The sequence below is a fragment of the Octopus bimaculoides genome, chromosome 1 (assembly GCF_001194135.2).
Source record: "Octopus bimaculoides isolate UCB-OBI-ISO-001 chromosome 1, ASM119413v2, whole genome shotgun sequence".
NCBI classification, from domain to species: domain Eukaryota; kingdom Metazoa; phylum Mollusca; class Cephalopoda; order Octopoda; family Octopodidae; genus Octopus; species Octopus bimaculoides.
Genome location: NC_068981.1, coordinates 158,417,738 through 158,423,877, shown reverse-complemented (window position 1 = coordinate 158,423,877; position 6,140 = coordinate 158,417,738).

Here is a 6,140-nt window from a genome sequence, read left to right as displayed (position 1 = left end):
GCTAATTCCTGTCGATGGAAAAAGGCGGCGAGCTGGCAGAAACGTTAGCACGCCGGGCGATATGCTTAGCGGTATTTCGTCTGTCTTTATGTTCTGAGTTTAAATTCCGCCGAGGTCGACTTTGCCTTTCATCCTTTCGGGGTCGATAAATTAAGTACTAATTGCGTACTGAGGTGGATCTAATAGACTGCCCCCTCCCCCCAAACGTCGGGCTTTGTGTCTAGAATAGAAAAGAATTCCTGTCGATGGAAAACGGACGATAAGTGATGACGACGTCGACGACGAGGAGGAAAACATGAATTGATAATAGAGATGTGAATTCTAATGCATGAATTGATAATAGAGATGTGAATTCTAATGTAATTGGATTTACAGACTATGGTAACACCAATATTTTGTAAAGATACCTGGTGAATTTGAGTTGCATGAAAAAACTAACATTAATAGTTACAAATCAGTAATATTTTGACCAAAAAAAAAAAACATTGCCAATCAAGTTATTCACTTAGAAGAATTATATCTCTTTCTGTTTTTGTTATATGTGTAACGATAAAGTTTTTAATTTGTGTAGCGATACCTGTTATGATGCAACGTCGAGATCGCCAGTTTGTAACGATAATAATTTGTTGTTATAACGGCATGTTGTTGGATGGAGTTTTAAGAAAGTATTTATTTACCGTTACATTACAGTACCTTGCCTCGACGGGCAGGTTATGACAGATCCAAAAGCATGCGAAGTAAAGTTTGTGTTTGTGTCCTCTTCATTGTTTAGTAGTAATTACAGAGAGAGATAGAATGATCTTGTAAGAGAGAATAGAACTAGAACTAGTGAGAGTTGTAGGGTGTTGGACGTTGTCTCACAGTTGCTGACAGTAAACTTCATTTCTCCCTCTGACCAAGGTTCTAGCTGGTCAGCCAGACTTCGTTCTCACTGAGTCGTCACCATGTGACTGAACTCGTTTAGTCGTCACCGACTGGTGACTGAACTGGTTTTTTTGATTGGGGTTTCTTGTTTTTATAACTATCCAGAAGGATAGACATATCGTTGAGAACAATGGATTTAGTTGGTGGTCTTGTTATCTTAATTCTAGCTTTTGGGGAAGTAGAAGAGGTTAGAAAGGGTCAAGTGGTGAAGACATTATTTCGGCCTAGCTAAAGGCATCTGGAAAATGTAAAACTGCTGTCACAGAAAAACCATTGTTCCACCGTGGGAAAAGTTCTGTTGCAGTGTTAATTTAAATTTGTCTATGGTGGATCGAATCCACTTCATGCATATGCAAAATCCACTACATATGTTAATCTAGATATGATGAATATGATAATGGCCTTTGTTTACGTGACTCCAGTCAATACAGCTATAAACTCAGAGTATGACTAGATACACATTTATGGCGGAGGTGGGGAGAGAAAGGGAGACTACTCTAATTTTCGGAGTTCTTTGTCTCTCGATAGGTACTGAAATCGTGCGTCCAAACTAAAACAATTTGCAATAATCACTTTAAGCATACATATAAGGTTATATTCATTTCCTGTTGTATTTTGTAATAGTTATAAGTACTATCAAAGACGCTTCTTTCTCGTTTCTGAGATACCTCGAGCCGTAAATTGTTTACCTTGTCAAAAACTGAAAATTTGCTATTGAGGTACCTTGGGAGTGATTTCCCTTATCGTGAGAGAAAGAATATGTAGATGTACCTCAGTTTACGTCGTTTCGCGTTACGTCTTTTTCGATTCAGTGGGGGGGGGGGTATTTTTGTTCTGTTTTTTGCTTTTGTAGTTTTTTTTAAAGACATCAATGAAAAAAATAAACCCTAACATCAATCAGTTTTGCGTCCGGTCTCGGCAAAGATATTTGAAAGCATAAAAATTTTAGGAAATCCTAAAAACTAATACTGAAGTAGAGATTATATACTGATCGTTTGTTAAAATAGATAAAAGCAATTTTTTTTTAATGTACATACTTACAATATTTACTCTTATTTATACGAGTTACGGGCCAACAGTTGCAGTATTCCACCAAGAGGTTGCATTGTAGTTCGTACCAGGAATTTCAAATGTGTGTTTGTATAAACTGAGTATAAATTTGAGCTTTTTTTTTTCATACACTATGCTCACAAGAAAGCTCCTGTTGCCAGATCTAATCCTGGTAGTATTCAGTGCCATACTATTTCTTCGGAGGATAAGTTAATGATGCAGAAAAAGTGGTAGTGATAGTGCGTGCTTATGGCTTAAGTCTAACCATGGTATTTGCTATTATCCATGGCAAAGAAAGAATTTAATTGTCACCTAAGATACTGTTCGAGGGATGAAGAGCACCGTAACCAATATGAAAATTAGCAAAACCGTCCACAGAAAAAAAAAAGCTTCTTTGTCTTTGGTTTGAACGGCAAAGTTACCAGCACATTCCTGTAAACCAGATTATAATTCAAGAGAAAGCGCTTTCGTTGCATAATGACCTTAAGAAGGTAACAGCATGACAGAAAATTTCTAGGCCAGTTTAAGATGGTTTAGGCGATTCTGGCAGCGACACAATCTTCATACAGTTAAGGTCCTAGGCGAATATGCATCGGCGGACGTAGTAGCTGTGGTCGAGTTACCTGCAACAATAGCAAAGATTATAGAAGACGAAAGCTTTATTTATCGGCAAATTTTCATTGTGGATGTGACCGAGCATTCCTGAAAAAGAATGCCAGATCGGTCCTTCATAGCTAAGGAGAAATCTATACATGGTTTTAAGATCTCTAAAGACCGTCTGACTCTTATGTTGGGACACAATTACTCGAGAGTATTGACGGGCACCTCACCCCATTACTCACCTAGAACTCGCAATTGTCAGCTCTCTCTCTGCGAGAAACTACACATATTCCACCACCCTGCAGTAGCTATCAACAGAAGAATGAACTGTTATTGTTGCCACCAGAGGTATGCCTTGTTAATGAACTTCAAACCATTGGCAGCTGATATATTCTAGGCCTGGCTGTCCCTCACACTAGAGCAAGATATTTAATCCCTGCCGTCTGTATAAACTGCAGCCCCAACTATGTTGATCATCCAGCCTCATTTTTGACCCAATTCCTATATAAAGATTGCTGCCATTAATGTGTTAATACTTCACAGAACGACCACCGAGCTACTGGCCCCTGCCAACTCACCCGCCCTACCTTCTCGAGCCATGCCTGGCTCATAAGGGCCGGTTTCATTGGCGTATAGGTTCCCCACCTGGACGGGATGCCGGTCCGTCGTAGGTGAGCTGCTAGATGCAGGAGGAAAGAGTGAAAGTTGTGGCGAGAGTCAGCAGAAGCTCGCCATTACCTTCTGCCGGAGCCACGTGGAGCTTAGGTGTTTCACTCATAAACACACATTACCCAGTCTGAGATTCGAACCCGCGATCCCTCGACCATTGCTCTAACCACTAGGTCACGTGCCTCCACAACACAACGAACTGATGTTACTAAATACACTATACTACAGCTTGCCTACAAAGTGGCGATGGCTTCCTGTGAAATCAATTTCCGAAGACTTGGGCTTAAGAATAAAGAGAAGAGTTAGTGTCGCTTCCACATCATTAACATCACATGATCTGAGCTGACTAATGGAAACCATCTTAAATCTCTTACTCTTCTCCAGTTATCTGATGAGATAGATCCACCCTTCGTGCCCATAAAATTATATGTCCTATGGAGCTGAGTCAAACTGTTAAAAATATATCTAACTTGTACTAAATGTGTTGAGTACCACTTTCAGTCGTATATATTCATACATTATATATATATTGAGTCATCCCATAAATAATGAGGGTTTTTTTCAATTGCATGAACAAAAAGTCGGAGGGAGACGGAATAAACTACCTGCATCTACTTGCTATAAAAGCAGGTAGTAATTTTACCTTGTGTCTTTAGTGTAAGTTTGGAAGAATGCAGTTCGATTTTAAGTTACTTTTTCAAAGCTATAATGGAAGTGACGAGGAGCATCATAATGGGCATATTTTGCTTTATGAATTCAATAAAGGCAACAACGCAACAGAAAGTGCAAGGAATATTAATGCAGTTTATGGGGATCTGACAATAAGAGTAAGCCAGCGTCAACGGTGGTTCCAGAAATTCCGAGCCTCATCCTGGAAGATTTGTAAAGCTTAATGAGGACGTCTTGCAAACATTAGTGGAACAAAATCCCACTGTAACTGTTGAGGAACTAGGATTTGGTTATTCAATCATTCATCGTCACCTGCATGCCATCGGAAAAGACAACGAATTGGGTCAATGGGTTCCTCAAACTTTCCGAGTCTGTATGCTCGGTCACATATAGCGAGGATGACATTCCAAAAGCTGGAGCAATTTGAATGGGAAACGATGTCCCACTCACCATATTGGCTGGACATTGCCTAATCTGATTATCATTTATTCCGCAGTCTTCAGAATCATTTGAACGGAAAAAATATGAATTCTGTAGACGAAGTCAGAACAGTACTGGAGGAGTATTTTTCGTCACGGACAAGTGAACTTTGGAAGAGGGGCCTTGCAAGCCTGCGAGATAGATGGAAGAGCATTGTAGAAAATGAAGGAGAGTATATTTTAAATTAAAAAAGAACTTTATCTTAATTTTGAAAAATAAAAGAAGTATAAAAAAAAAAACCACATTATTTATGGGATGACCCAATATATAATTTATGCAATGAAAATGTACCGAGTAGTTAACTGAAGCACGTTCAATGCTGATACTACCTGACGTCATCCACGATATTTACACAATTGTTGCTGGATCTGCTTCAGGAATTCTTCAGTGTTCGTTGAGTATATAACAAATAATAGAGACGGGAAATGGAATATACGAGAAATTTTATTGCTGACAACGATCGTTTCGACCCATCTTGCATCGATGTGAGAAATAAAGTTTCTCATATATTCCATTTTCCATCTCTATCATTCGTTTATATATATACACATATACATGTATGCACGCACACATGAATATATCATATTATTAGCATTATCCTGCGATTGAGAATCTAAAAATCACTAACTTTCTAAGACATCTCAACGCTTCTAAAAGCAAACTTCGTTTGTTTACGTTTATTGTAATTTGAATTTAACATATATTATATCGTCAGATCGGCCAATCTGTTCGCTCCCCCCCCACCATTTATTTTAACTGTTATTTTTCATCTAAGTTCATCTGGACACAATTTCGCGTAATATTGATTTTTAATTTGTTTTTCCCCGTTCTTGATTCATCAACCATCTTGAAGTTTTATTATTTACTGCTGCTCACACCTCATTATTATACAAATTCAAAACATGTATTTTATCCACAGATTCTACATTCATTTTTTTTTCATTTTCTAAACACCTCCACCCCACCCAAACAATAGATTTTGGCTTTTTTTTTTCCTATAGTAATAATATATATTTAAAGCAATGTGTAGAACAAACATAAGCAGATTTGTAATTCATAAGTCATCAACATCATTACCATTTTGAATATTTTGAAAATAAAAGAGAATTTATTGTAAATGATGAAAGATTGAGGTTAAGTTAAATTTTATAAGTGAGTAAAAAAGGTTCTAATGTTCCAGAGTTAGTAATAGAACTGGAATTTAAAACTACAATCTATGATATACTTAATATGTTTGTTAGTATTCAATAACAAAGCTGGATTGCATACTGTAAACATATCTGAAGCATGTTGTTCATGGCTGTAGGAACTAAGAATTAGGATAATGATGATTTAACTTATATTTTAAAAGTATTTGATATTCAGATGAACTTCTATGCTTGTAAAATCATTTAAAATGAAAAGAATGGTGCACAGACAATCATGACATGGTCCACCATAGAACTATATCTTAAATCTAGGAACATTGAAGAACTCCCCGCTACTGTTGAGTAGTTTTAACTTACTTGTAGCAGATTAAGTATGTTAATGAATATCCTGAGTCACTTACAGCACCATTTTTAAGCCCCAGCATGGGCCTTAGTCACGAAGCATCATCATATCCTGAATGTTTCAGCAATTGTGTAAGGTGACAGTTGTAAGACACTGTTTTAAGACATCATTTATTAGTCTAACACTGTGAATTATTATCTCAAAAACATTGCCTAAAGTCAGTGTGTTGAAATTTTGAGTTGAATTAAAACATCATC